We start from the raw sequence: 16,172 nt of genomic DNA, 5'->3' as shown, positions 1-16,172 counted from the left end.
AGTTCACATTTGCACTTTCCACAAATTTGTTAGCATTAGTATTTAAACACTTATAAGCTCTACTTCTTGTCAAATGGCCAAGGAATATACCTTCTTCACTTTTTGCATCTAGTTTACCATTCTTGAAATCTTTGAGAATATAAAACTTTCTTCCAAATACATTAAAATATTTTACATTTGGTGAGTATCCATACCATAGTTCAAAAGGTGTTGAGTGAGTACCTTTATTGACTTGCACATGATTCAAAGTATGATAGCTATACTTACAACATATGTCCATTATTTCAAAGTAACATTCTTTTCTATCATGAGTGTCCTAACACAGTCCATTATAGATCTATTCCTCCTTTTAGCAATTCCATTTTGTGGATGGATTCTAGGGGTAGATGTCTATCTTTTTATTTCTTTGTCATTAGAAAACATCTCAAAATCATTTGATGTAAATTCTTCTCTATTAGATCTCAAACATTTCAAACTTTTACCTATTTCCTTCTCAACTCTTGCCAACCATCACTTAACCATTTGGAAAGAATCAAATTTCTCTTTCAAAAACAAAACTATCATCATCTTCGAATAAACATCAACAAATAAAAAAATTTACTTATCACCTTTGTAGCTTTACATGTTAATTAGTCCACACAAGTCAGTATGAAAAATCTCCTAAAATCCTTTAGAGGTATGAGCCTTAGTCTTAAAACTTGACTTTGTCATTTTTCCTAACTAACATTGTTTGCAAATTATATTGTCAGGTTTCTTCAACTTAGGAAAACCTCTAACTATTCTCGTGTTGCTAATACTAACCAAGTTATCAAATTTAACATGACATAACCTCTTGCGCAATAGCCACACATTATCAAATTCTACAATTAGACAAGTAACACCATCCATATCAAGGTAGAATAGATTACCTCTAGTTTGATCACCTTTTCCCATTAGTTTTCCATCAGTATCATATATCTTAGCAATCTTGTTCTCAAACTCAACCTTGCAACTCGAACTATTTATTTATGACACACTCAAAAAATTATAGTTTTAAGTCCTTCAACATAATCTAGGGGTGTTTCTCTAGTCGACCCCTAGGGGTTTTTCCCTAGTTAGCTAATAAGGTTTTTTTTTAAAGAAAAAATATTCTATAAATATGAGTTTCATTTTTTTCAATTTACATTTATGTGAAATCAAGTTATTCTCTTTTGAATTGGGAAGGAAGAAATATTTGACAAACTTCAACCTATTTTTGAATTTTGGAGGAAGAATTTATGACATAGGCAATAAAGATAAAAGAGAAAGTAAATATGCACGAAGAACTAAGGAAAAAGAAGATGAAAATCGTTAAAAATGCTAGCAAGATACTATCTTAGATCAGGTACACATGCACAATCTTTTTTCCAATGTATTTAATTTGTTTATTTAGTTAGGATTAGGGTTTAAATCCAATTAGGAATATGATATTTATCTTAAATTATCATTACTATTAACTTAATATTAAGAGTTTATTTGAAATTATGTTCATATTTAGGCCATTAGGGTTTATTCAATTATGTCCATATTTAGTCCTTAGGGTAAATATTACATTATGAATAAATTTAAATTATGAATTTATTTAGCATGGGAATTACCTTGTTTATTCAATTATGTTAATAATTTATAGTCCATTAAGGTTTATTAGATTATGATTAAATATAAATAAATGAATTTATTTAGGACGTAGTCAACTAGGACAACCTACCGACATTAGCGAAGGTTCATCTCAAGTTCAAACAGGTACATGTGCATCTCTTGAAAGTATATAATATAGATCTCTCTAGATTTCTAGGTCTCTATCAAACTTTATATCTTTAATTTTTAAATTTAGTGAGTGATATTTCCCCTTATAAACTTACTTGATTTTATTTGTTATATTGTGCATGTGCAACTCTAGTAGATGATGAAAATGTTGGACATGAAGAAATTGAAGATGAAGCAATGGATATTGAAGAAGGATCATTTGAAGGTTAGATAATTTAATCAAGTACATAATATTTCACTCAAGTTCAACATGTATATATGTATACATATATGTCCCCTAAAGAGATTGTATCTTAAGACTTTGTTTCATTTTCTCTTGTGCAACCCAAGATCAAACAACAAATGAGAATATTAATCTAGCTCAAAGATTAAAGAGAAAATTTATTCATAGAAACATAGATCATTTAATTGAAATGGATGTGGAAAAATTGAGAGAATATACTAATCAACCTACACATACTATGAAGAGGAATTTGAATAAAAAGTCTAATGATATAATTGCACAATTTGAGAATCTATCAATAGTGGAGAAAACTCAACTATTATCAATTTCACTTCTTAAAGATGAATTAAAAGAGTTACTGAGACTATTGGGTATAGATACAAGTATAAAAAAGAGGAGGACTTCTAAACTAGAAAAAGATATTGTTGAAAGTGTTAAGGAAGGGTTACATTCCATTGAGGAAAAAACAAGATCTATAGATAAATCCATTGCATGAAGAGTGATACTGACATCTATTTTAAATAAGAAAACATCCCAAAATAGATAGATCTCTTCATTATCATCTCATTTCGGGTATAGTCGAAAGACAGTACTACATTATCTAAAAAGGAGAAACAATTTGAATGATAGTACATTAGAAGGCAATTGGGCAGTAATGTGTAGAGCTACTCGATCTGATAGGATTGGGGAAATAGTTAAGAACTTACTTATTCAATTTTGGATTGATATTACTCATCCTTCACCAAATAGAAGAGATATCATCAAGCAAATGATTGGGCCTCAGGAATATATTCAACACGCAAAATATTGGTTGGATGTCACTCAATATGAATTGTATCTCTCATTTTGTAATTTAAATCCTAACATAAAGAGTGGACAAACAATGTTTGAAAGATTGAATCCCTATTTTCTGAAGATAAATAAATCTTTTGAAACATTTTGTTGTCGATATCATGTTGACTTTGATCTGTACTATGATAAGTTTCGAAAGATGATAGAAGAAAGTGGTGGAACTTCTCAAAATACTTTTCCTAAATGACTGAGTCAATTCATAACATCAATCTTATGTGACAAACCAAATGATTGTGCAATAGGTGAAATAGATTGTATAAGAGGAACTTGTGAAACATGTGGTAAATTGACTAAATTTCCTTTGAGAGAAGAAGATACTAATACAACAAGGATGGTAAAATGTAAGAGATATACATACATAAAATCAGAAACAAAAGCTAGAAAAGAATCAACAAGGTTAGAATATGTAGAGGATGAGATATCGGCTGGAGAATTTATGTCATTTTTTTGTAAATTGATTCAACCATATATATGCCATGCATTTTTTGCTAAGTGGCAAGCAGAAAAATTTCAACCACTAAGAGAAACTTTCCCACTCAGAAAAATTCTATCTATTGTTGACTTTGCAAAGAATTAGTCTTTCGTATCTCAAAAACAACTTCAAGAAAAATACTACTCTATAGAGCAGGTTACTATTATGGTTCAAGTGTCTTATCGACATGCACAAATTGATCTGGATGGTGTGGAAAGTACAAATCAAGCACGAGTCATTAAAAAAGAGTATCGCTTTTACATTAGTGATGACAAAGAACATGACACACATTTTGTCGAACATTGTTTTAAGACATTTTTTGAATATCTGAAGAAAAGAAAATTAAAATAGAAAAACATTTTGTATGGTCAGATGGATGTGCAACACAATTTAAATCAGCTAGACCATTTTATGAATTGTGTAGAAATCATCGATACCTTAATATACCACACATTTGGAGTTTTTTTGAGAGTGGACATGGAAAGGGTGAGCATGATGGTTTAGGAGCTTGTATCAAATGTGCTTTAAGAAAGTGTCAAATGGACTATAAAGGATATCACATTAATAATGCTCATGATGTGGTTGAGTGGTGTAAAACACATTTTTTGGTGCCAACAAATATAGATAACACATCAACACAAGCAGATCAAGTCATACCATTTAGAGTGTTTTGGGAGGTATCAGGTATATATAAATTAATTTATTCATATTTTTAAATTAAATCTTAAATTTATATTTAATATGTTACCTTAGGTGATCTCTAACTAAATTATGGACCTTGTGTACATTCAGGTGTTGATAGAAGATCAATGCATGCATGCAAGAGGGTAGAGAAGAAATGATCTTTGCATTTAGTTATGAGTACAAATAGTAATGTGTGGTCATTGTACACAAGAGAATACTCATGTTTTTGTCCTAATTTTATTGATGAAGACTATGATGGTTTCATTAATCAAGAACATGGATATGTGGGTGAATGGACTTTGGTGTCACTAGATGTTATTAATACGAATGAGTTTGAGGATGAAAACTATGATGATATTCCATTGATTTCTAGTGATTGTAACCATATTTTAGGATTGATCAGAGTTGGTATGTATGAACTATATATATACCTAGATCATGTACGTGTATAAATTTTTCATAATTTTGGTTAATTTTTATTATATATATGTACTTATGTACTTGACATGTATCCAGAATTTTGACATACATAAGTTTGTGTAGGAAATGTTTTTGCAGTCATGGCAGAATCAGAAAATGTAGAAGGTGTTAGGTATTATTTATTATGTTGCACCATGGAAAGAGAGAAGCTAACAAAGACTGAAATAAGTGATAAAATTATTTTTCCCACGGGTTAGTATATAGTTGAATTATGTACATGTATGTCAAGTATCTATGTTTTTTATGAATTCAAATTCTTTGACTTAAATTCAAGATTGATGTATTTTTTAAATGTGTACATGTGCAGGTTCTATTGTACAGAGAACATATTTGAAGCAAAGAAAAGTACTTAAAAATGGGATTCATTTCACCGATTATCAACCTAACAATAAGGTATATCAATATAGTAACCATGTTATTGCCATTGGTCTAACTCTTCATCTAGTCAAAGGACTTGGAATACATAAGTGGAGGCTCCATATTGATGATCATGAGAAAATATTAAATGTTATCCAAGAATGAGTTGATCCACTTGATATGAGATAGAAACAACTCCTAATTTGAAATTTAATTCAAGAACAATTTGAAATTTGGTTCAAACTATTTGAAATTTGGTTGAACAATCATTTGCTCAATTTGAAATTTGGTGGAATAACTAATTTTCTAAATTGAACTTTTACTCTTTCATTTTTAACTCAATGTCTTGAATTCAAATTGTCATAAAGTAACTAATTATATAAATTATGAACTTATATGTATGTGTGTACACTAATTACCTGACATGTGCACCTTGAGGGAAAGAAATTCAAACACCACTTGTCCTAAGGGGATGAAATTAGGGGTCTGTAAAATTAATTATATTGAACTTTCTATTTCATTTAACTTGTCAATTTTAGGACACATGTAAACTTTCAATTTAACTAATTAGGATGTGTGCTTTCAATTTTAGGACATGTGAGCTTTCAAGTTCAAATTGTGATTTGTTTAACTAAATTTTGAACATGTACATGTTTTAATTTGGACTTGAATTAGAACATTGGGCTTAAGGGGATAAAATTCTAGGATATGTGTACAAATAAAAGGGATGAGTTCTATAGATTTACTCAAGTTAGGAATTATGTACAACTAATTACCTGATACTTGAACATTTAATACATGATATATTACTAGACATTTAAATTACATGAACTATATATATATAAATTTAATCAATATATTACATGTGTACATATCTAAATAAATTACTTACATATCTTCTAGAAACAATTTATAATATACTAGATCTAGATCTATAATGTATTAAATTCCACAGCATAATGTAACATGTATCAATCATCTCGAGAACAAATAACAAAAGCATGTATCTATCTAGAGATCTATCGAAAGATAATATCAAATATAAATAGCATGCACACATGTAGACATGCATATCTAGGTACATCTATATCAAATCAAATATAAATATAACATGCATATGTGTATATAAAGTGTCTATCTAATATATGAATGTCTCTCTGGATGAAAGTCTAGAACAAATCATCTAGATAAAAAAAACTATAGATCATCAGGTGTAGGACTATCATCACCACACCTCCTCACAACACGGTCTAAAGACTGACTATCAAGGTGCTCACTAGGATGTGTTGACCCCTATATATAAATTCAAGAGAAAGTGATATCAATACATACATACATTTAATCAAGAGAAAGTGATATTGAAATACATGTACACATAATCAAAACATAAATAAACATTACCTGTTCACTATTGACATCATCCCATGAGTCTCGATGACATACATGATCTAGCATCAAAGCTAGAGTAAAAAGAGGCATGTCCCCCTACATTACATGTGCATGTGCAACACATCAAATTAAAATTTCTCCATGATTAAAAATCTATGTGCATAATATACATACATGTGCACACATGCATATGTGTAAATTAAATTAGTTTCAAATGATTGAAATTTTAACATGAAAAAAAGATTACATGTGTAGATGGTGGCATCTGATAATACTCAGATTGCCTAGCATCAATCATGTCCACTAATGCATCTAGATTTCATTACATCACATCAAGGTCCATCTCTACATCTATGCGAGCCCCATGACTGGTGACCAGCACACATCCTAATAATGACAAGCCAAGTGTACTATGTAGATGAGATGGCATAGGAGTAGAATCATCACGTGTCAACAAGTCCATCCATCTTATGGTCAACAAGCTCAAATCAACATCATTAAGGCCCACATCTAAACTCTGAGCCTGCCTTGTAACATTGGCTAAAGGGTCTATGGTATCTATATGTCTCTCTAGAGCAAAAGAGTGGTCAATAGGTGGATCATCATGTGCACTACCACCATGACCACTATCTGATCGATCAGAGGAATATGGCTAAGGATGTTTCCTAGTACTACCATGGACATGATCTCAAACATCTAATATGGGTATGACAAGATGATCTGATACAAATATATATGTATCTAATAGATCCTCAGCCAGACCAATCATAGTGTCTCATGCCAACACTCTAGTGAGACCCTCTAAGCTAGCCACTAAAGGGATGCCTACTACACTATACAAGTCTCCTGAAGATGAAGCATAGGATGATGATATGGAATGCTGATGAGATATCAAATACCAACCAACCTCATCACTCAAAATAGATCTGATAGATTCTACAATCTCTCCAACTTCCTGAATGACCCCACATAACTGAGTGCTATGCATGGCCTTATTAGCTGATGGACCTAACATAGGGGAAATAGTAGATGCCCTCTCTCCAAAAATCAATCTATGTGCCAGTGGGGGATGACCTGGCTACCTATCAGCCAGTCTATCATGCCCCTATCCTAAATGTCCTGGTAATTCTGTGTAGTTCACCACCCTGCTTAAGCAAACCTCTGCATAAAGCTTCCAAGAAAAATAGAGTGGAATTTGGTTGTTATTTGGATAATGACCATGGATAGCAAGGAAGCATGGGTATATCAATGCAGCCATCTGTGGATCTCTACACTTAAGGGGAGAATACCCCTTCACATACTTTTGTAAAAGATAATGAGGGAAACATTCCCTCTTTAGGACATCTTTGGGCACTAAGCCCTGCACCTACTAGAGTGAAAGACCAAAGGAGACCTCTCATCTCTTACTATCAAGGATAGTCTGTATAGTTTGTGCAGAATATGGGGCAATGCCACGAATCTCATCTTGAATAAATTTTAGGCTACGTAAGATACTCTAGCATGTACCACTAGTCATGGATTCCTGAAGTCTATGAATATCTTGGTTAGTGTGATCATAGAGCTCCTTAGGTGGGATAGGTAGCTAATCACGGGGGACATGATGTTGCTCAGGGGGGATAGGCTACTGCTCAAGGCTTGGGCATAGGTTTTTTCTCAGGGCCCAGGATAGGCTACTCGAGCCTAGGTATAGACTGCTCAAGGGGGATAGGCTACTCAAGAGGGATAGAAGGTTGTTGATTAGCCATGTGTCAATGTATGTAGGTGCATGTATAATGTGTAAACCTAAAAATTAAAATTAAAATGTAAAAAATTTAATAAACTTGAAATTTATATTAACATACATGTACAATTTGACAAAATTAAAAAACAATCTAAATTCTTTTAATAAAATTAAATATGTGTACATGTGTACATATATATAGAAGTCTTAAAACATAAATGAAAATGTACCTTTAAAAAACTAAATTTTAAAATGCACATGTTGTTGTATATAATGTTTGTAACTCAAGGACCTTTTAAGAACTATGTGTGCAAGTTACATTTCTAAAAGTTAGATTGAATGTTCAAATGTTTTAGACATATGTGTGCACATAAACTTGTCAACTAAAGTAAATATGCATATATATTTATATATAGATATATGCATATACACATGATATGTATATTTGCACATATATCATGTGTGTGTGTGTGTGTGTGTGCATATGCACATATATATACACACACACATGATATGTGTAAATATACATGTCATGTGTATATGCATATAGATCTATATATACATATATATGCATGTGTGTGTGTGTGTGTGTGTGTGTGTGTGTGTGTGTGTGTGTGTGTGTGTGTGTGTGTGTGTGTGTGTGTGTGTGTGTGTGTGTGCGTGCGTGTGCATACTAGGATAAAGTTTAGGTTTAGGGTTTTGCATTGAGTTTATGGTGTGGTTGTTTAAATCATGGTTAGCAAATTAGAGTTAAAATTTGGAATAAAAATATAGTTAGGTTTGGGGTTTGGGGATGGCTAGTGTAAGTATTACTACTAATATTAAGCTTTAAGGTCAAGGTCAAGTTTAACATTAAGGTTAAGGTTTGGTTTAGGTTTTTTATTAGTGATATAGTTAGGTTTAGAATTATTCTTAGGTTAGAGAAATACTTTTCTTAGGATTATTATTAGCGTAACTTTGGTTATGATTAAGATTGTAGTTAAGTTCAAGGTTTATGGTTAAGGCTATAATAAAGGCGAGTGTTAGGATTCATATAATGCACCATGTAGGGTTAGAGTTATGGCTTTGATTAGGGATAGGGTTATGATAGGTGTTTATATTATCTCTTAGTTAGGGAGAGAATTAGAATTTGGTTGGGTTGAGGTTTAGATATAGTTTGAAAATATTATTTGAGATTAAGGTTAGGGTTTACATCATGGTTGGTCATGAATAGGGTTTGGGTTAATATGGCATACCTAGGTTTTATGTTTGGGTTATGGCTAGGGTCAATGTTAGGCTTTATGGTTGAGGTTTTACACCATGGTAAGGGTTTGGATTAGTGATATATAGTTAATTTTAGCATCATCTTAGGTTAGAGAAATAATTAGATTGGGGTTTTAAAAAATTAGGGTTAGCATTTCAATTATGATTAGAATTGGAGTAAAGCTTATAGTTGAAGTTAGAATTAGTGTTAGAGATTTTTTTAAAGGTCATGGTTATGGCTAGTTTTAGAGTTTAGATTATGTAAAATATTTAGATTGTACTTAGGGTTTATTTATGGTTAAGGTTAGACTGAGGATTAGGATAAATATTATAGTAAGGGTCTAGAGTTGAGGTTAGGATTTGTTTCAAGCTTAATGTTAACATTAGATTTTTCATTGAAGATATAGTTATATATAGGGTCATCCTTAGGTTAGAAATATAGTTATAGTTAAGGTTACATTTAGGTTTTAGGATATGGTTAAAATTAATGTTACAATAAGGAAAATGATTTAGCATTATGGTTGGAATTATGGTGAGTGATAGCATTAGGATATATACATATATATGCATACACACACATGTGATATGTGCAAATATACATATCATGTGTATATGCATATATCTATGTATACACATATATGCATATATATGTGTACATATATGCATATACATATATATATATATATATATATATACACATGATACATGTGTATACACACACACACACACACATATATATATATATAAATGTGCATACATAAAATAAAAAAAAATATACAAAGAAACATATATTTAAATATTAAAAACACATAAATTTCAACTAAAAAAGCATATGAAGGGAAAAAAAAGTATTTCATACCTTTTTCAGACGATTGATGGGACGGATGCCAGTCAATCCTCTTGTTCCAATTGAAACAATGACTAGACAATAGCTTGGGCCCCCTTTTATTTGGTGTGTTCATTTTTTTGAAATGCCATTTTTTTAGTTTCGATCAAAACTAATAACCCACGTGCGATTTCCTAACTACCCATGGTTTGTGCTTAGTTTTGATCAAAACTACATACCGCTTTTAGTTTCGATCAAAACTAAGCACTTGTTTAGTTTCGATCAAAACTAAAAAGCGGTATGTAGTTTCGATAAAAACTAAGTCCTTAGTTTCCGAAATTATAAAGTTTTGATAGATACTTTTAATTTTTGTTTCTATCAAAACTCTTCCGATGATTTTCCCCATCCGTGCTTTTTTAGAGGGATTTCTTCCTCCAAAAAAGTGTAATCCACTATTGTGGGTTCACCCTAAAATTAAAATATTTCAAATGGAAGTTGGATGTGAGACTCATCCAATGGTGATAGAAAATTAAGGTCTAACATGTGGCATTGTTGGATTGGAGGGATAAGGGGAATAAAGAGAAAATGAATATAAATAATAAAATTTAGAGAAGTATTCAAATGCTCATTTTAAAGTTTTCAATTTCATTTCTCTACTCATAATCTGGGAGCTAAAATTTTGAATTGACCATAGGGGCACAATTTTTTTTCAAAATATGTAGTATAACATACCATTGGAACCAAAAAGAAATGAACTATCCATTTCTGCAATCAATTTTTGCACAAGTGTTTGCTAGAGGCAACTATAGGAGGTTTTGTGATTTCGGGGCATCCTCAATGAAAATGAAAATTTGATGCTTTTAAAAGGAAATAGGATCAAATATAGCTAGAATTTCATCATATTTGACTTCATCAGCAACTTTAAAGGTGATTTGATTGTTTTAAATGAAGTTGGTTGCAAATGAAGTTTTGTTGACATCATAGAATTGTTGTGTATCTGATATTTTCTTCACATGATATTTTTCTGATTACTTTAAAGGGGGATATATCAGATATTTCTACATCATTTATGGTTTTAATTTCAAGTAGATGAAGAAGTTTAGCTTCAACATCATCAAATTGAAGACATTTTCAATGGGACAGATGTCAATTTCAGATTCTAGATCCTAAAATATCTTCTCTTCTATATATCTTTCTTCTCTTAGTTTTCCTCACTATCGTGAGACCATATAGGTTCCAATTTTTTGAGATTTTCTCATGATTGTGAGACCAAATAGGTTCTAGACTTAAAGAATTTCCTGACTGCTATGATACCATGCTCAATGTTACTCTATTATGAACATTAGTATTGTATTTCTTTTGAAGCATTTAAGCTTATACGGTCATTCATTTTGTATTTTCTAAGTTTTGACATACAGAAGATGTATTGGTTTCAATGAGATTAATACAAGAGCTTCATTTTTCTTAGTTTCATTCTAATTATCATCTCCTTCCTCTATTATTTGCAATGTTTTGTGTTTAAGAACAAAGAGCTTAAACTCATTTTTTATCCTTTAAGGTTGTATGTCTAGATAAACTTTCTATTGGAACAAAGATCTATGTGAATGCTTATTTACATTGATAGGGTTGTAGGTTTCACTAGGAGGATATTATCACAAGTATGAGATTTTTTATGAAGATTGATATTTATTTGCAAGTTAGGTAGATAGATCAAATGTCTAGATATATGAGCATACTTCAAGTATCCATGTGTATGTTAAGGTTTAGTTGATGCCCAGTGGATAAGGGACTAGTCAGCTTAAAGATTGCATGTTCTCTATTGTTGCATACTCAGGTTATATTGAGATCCAAATTATAAATTGAATATCTTTCCCTTTACGTTTAAGAGTTGAAAGAGTTTCCCTCACTTGGTTTATCAAGTTCATGTGCTCTGCTATTAGCTATTCCACCCATTAATGCTTGCATAAACATAGAAGATTAAGGGATTTTATCTATTATTTGGATATAGTTATATGCCTTTACATTGGTACCATATAAGAATCTTAGGTCCACCCACCTATGTCTTGCAGAGCCTAAAGAAGAAGGAATGAATTAGCCTTATAGTTGGCCCAAGATTGTAGTCAAGTGCATCCATCATAAGAATTTTCTAGCCTTAGATGTATTGGTCTAGTTTCTAGGTTATTTTCAAATCTATTAAATTAGGAGCCAACATGATCAATGCCTTTTCTATTGGAAATTCCACAAATCATTAACACACATCCTTGTAAATCATTGATACATCTCGTATGCCAATAGTGGCATGTTGTGATGGTTAAATTGTTGCATAGTTATCCTTGCCATCAAGGTTTGAATCTAATGGGGATGAGGTCCCCCATTTGTGGCCTCACTAGTTCATAGCTCCAAGTCAAAGCATTTACCCCTCTTTTAAAAAAAAATGATACATCTAATATATCAAGACCCTATATCTATCCATTCACCTTGTGAATCAAACATCTACATCATTTCTAAATCTCATACTCAACCTATCTCTTCATGAAATCTACAATGCTATGATGATAAACCAAGCATTTACTTGACTCCTTGAAATAAAAGAAAAATATATCAACACATACAACCTAAAATAGGTTGCAACTAGTTTTGTGCTCTTTATTCACAAACCACAAAGATTTACAAATAACATAAACATCATACAATATTTAGATTGAAGATGAATGCATTGCTCATTTTATTTATTCCTTTGAAATAAATACATAAAGGATGTATGAAATAACTAAGAAAAATAATTTAATAGACCAGAACTATCTATATTAACTCCATTAATGTTGTTCATACAAGAGAGAAATGTTGGGCATAAATGGTGGGATAACGACTAGAGCTCTACTTAATAGTCTAGAAAACAACCAACCATCAACAATCTAGGGTGTATCATAGCAATGAAAAACCTTGCAATAAATTAGAACCAACCCTTACAACAAGAGAAAAAGAGAAAGATATCGAGAATGAAGAAGAATCTGGATCTGATCTAGAAGTGACACATCTCCACTTGAATCTTCATCATGTTGTTGCAAAGCATCTCTTCTCTCTTCCTTCAACTAAAAATCAAATCTCCTCATTTTTTTTTTAAAATATACTTTAGGAACTACCCAAATCATGGAGAAAGAACTAAATTAAAAAGATGTTAGGTTTGCTACTAAAAGAGAAGTCAAAAAAAATCTCAATGACTTTAGAGGAAAAAAAATACAATTAAAAATATTTTCCCCCAAATCGAGAGCCAACAAACTCCTCTACTTGCTTTCTAACTAAATATGAAGCTCCATCATGAAAAATATGTATTCTGCTAAGAATATCACTATTTTCACAAATCTTCCTATATCTTTTACCACTAATGACTTGCTCATATTTTGACTACAAAAATGGAAAATTCATCTTCTTCCAATGATATATTGCACTCTATATTTTGGCAAAAAATAAGGCCTCCAGCATGTATTTAAAGTTTCAAACCCTTGGTCATGAATCAGAGATTTTAAATGTTTGAATGATTTAATATTTTCATATAGTCTAAACTTAATTACATCTCAAATTTATTTTAAAGTTCAAACCTAAGAATGCACATTCCATTTTTTAAGGAATTTTCAATAATTTTTAACATTTCAAATTTCACATTACCTCCAATTCCATCTTAGTCAAACCTTTAGTTAACTACTAACCAAGCACCATGTGTCATCACCTCATTGGTCAAATCTACCACCTCATCACCAACTCACTAGCTCCTTCCACATGTCACTACTTTACATGTCCAAGGCCCTCAACCTTCACCTTAGCATTAATTGTTGCAAAATTGTGATAACTATGATTGTGTCATCATTGTGGTTAAGCTTAACTAGCCTCTAACCACCATGATCATGTGAATCAAGTAATTGTGTGCCCTTGTACCTTCTTTCCTTAATCATAGATTAAGCTGAGTGATGTTTTGATCAATAATTTTGTTCCGTCACCATAATTAGCCCTGATTGCTCCTTAACTATTGCAAAGCCATATGTAGTGGTTGCCTTAACTATTTCACCACCTCACCATAGTTTGGCTTAATTGTGGCTTGACTATTGCAATCGTGCGATCTGGGCCTTCCTCTAACTACATACCATGTGGTACCTTTAGGTTTTTCCTCCTATCGCATGTGTGTCTACTAATGTCATCATGTTCCTACCTATACCTACATTCAAAATTATGCATACATCATCGCCTATCCACAAGTCCCACGTAAGCTTCTTTGTCTTCATAAGACATGTGTCTTAAAGACAATTTCTTATTGTATGTTTAAGACTTAAACATTAGAATTTCCCTCTATACAAGAAATGTGGGATTATGGAATTTATGGTATTCGCACTACACCATCTTGTTCAAAAGCTCTAACTATTGCTATTTCTACCAAAGGCATAACTCAAACCTTTGTACCGATTCTAATGGATCAACTTCCAATTTTCCACTGATAGAAATTTGACATAGTGTACATGATTATATGACCTTTGATATGGGAATTCATAGAGGTCGACATGTATTTCTAGTTGAAAACTTGAAAAGATCTATAGCCTCTAACAAATTTGGTCCCTTCTACCAAGACTTCAAATGTTCATTTGTGGGGCTAACCACTAAGTTCTAATTTTCAATGATGCTCATGGGAGTCCATGTTAAAGAGGATTCTTTAAATCCACAACACTAAAGAAATGTCCCATGCTATAATTTTATGAAGTCAAATTTTTCTTTGTAATATGCAATTACATCCATTTTATTGCTAGTGACAATCAATCACTCCACTACAAATTTTCTAATTAGTTATTTATTCTCTTTTGTTTTCCCTCTTATTCCCTGTCCATCCATTCCTACTTCAAATTCACCTATAGATGCATCCACAACTATGACTATTACATCTACTTCTGAGGCACCCACAATCATATTTTGAACAAAATCGTTATGGCTAGGAGAATCAAGCAGTACAACATGAAAATCATTTGTTTCAAAAAGTGCTATAGTAGTTGTCATAGTTACACCTCTCTCTCTTTCTTCTAGACTTTCATCTAGATCGCATGTATGTGAAAATGATCCCTTTCCTATTTTCTTAAGGCTGCTACTCACCCATGCCTTCATTGGAGTTAGGAAAAGATTCCTACCAACCATGAAATGTAGCCAAAAGGCCTTATGCTATGTTGGGAGAGGGATAAGTAAATGATACAAGGAACATGAGCATTTGAAACTCATCAATTCATCTGTAACCTTTTCTGACTCCTCTATTCGAAAAAAGTGACTCACCATCCTACACTCAAAACTATCCAAGGTTTTTTCTCTACATGCATGTAGTTCATAGGTTATCAAGTCTTTCATTCCAATCTCATTTTGTATTTTTTTGCATCAGTCTTTATAAATCAAGCATGGAATTCCAAAAACCTTCTGCGCATGGTGATATCTCTTTTACATGTGCACATATTAGGCTAAGAGAAACCCTTAATATTGGTTTTTGTGAGTAGATTGAGAGGTGTATTAAACAAGAATTAGGCTCTATCCTTTTCCTAAGTCATGAATTAGGTGATTAAATCAACCAAAAAATTTAGTGGGGTCTACTATTTTAATAATTTTGGTCACGCTTATTTGTTCCATCATGTGACTACCATGTAGTTTTGACAATCTATTTACTAACTTTATTTCTAGCTAAGTATTGTTGAGATAATCTATCCATTTTTCTTTTGTCTTTGTAATTAAGATGAAAAAAATATTCAATAATAGAAATCTCAACTTCAATTTTATCTCACTAATGAAGGGTTTGCAACACATTATTGATAAGAGATGTTTTAAATGGCATCATCATAGAAGGAGACACTTTATGAAATACCTTCCTAATCTGGATGAGTGTTGATGGCATCCCAAAATGCTTAGTTTCCTTCCTTATCTAATCACATTATTTATAATTCATATGCTCCTTTGATCCCAAAAGGAAGAACATAACTACATTTTGACCATCACAAATATCACAACTTATGAATGCATCTTTCATCACCCAAACTCTTAATTTGTTGAAAATAGTTTGGCCCCAAAGCGAGTCTAGCTAAAACAAAATTCAAACTCAAACACCTGAATTTTTAGACTGATCATT

The 16,172-nt window shown here is 31.8% G+C and overlaps 1 pseudogene; it reads right to left on the bottom strand.

Moving 5' to 3' along the window:
• Positions 1–14,399: 14,399 nt before the first annotated feature.
• LOC149565512 (uncharacterized) lies at positions 14,400–15,172 on the bottom strand (annotated as a pseudogene).
• Positions 15,173–16,172: the final 1,000 nt, after the last annotated feature.

This window comes from Cupressus sempervirens, chromosome 3, assembly GCF_028749045.1.
Source record: "Cupressus sempervirens isolate cs-2001-9-10 chromosome 3, ASM2874904v1, whole genome shotgun sequence".
Lineage (NCBI taxonomy): Eukaryota > Viridiplantae > Streptophyta > Pinopsida > Cupressales > Cupressaceae > Cupressus > Cupressus sempervirens.
This window is presented reverse-complemented; position numbering and strand designations above follow the sequence as displayed.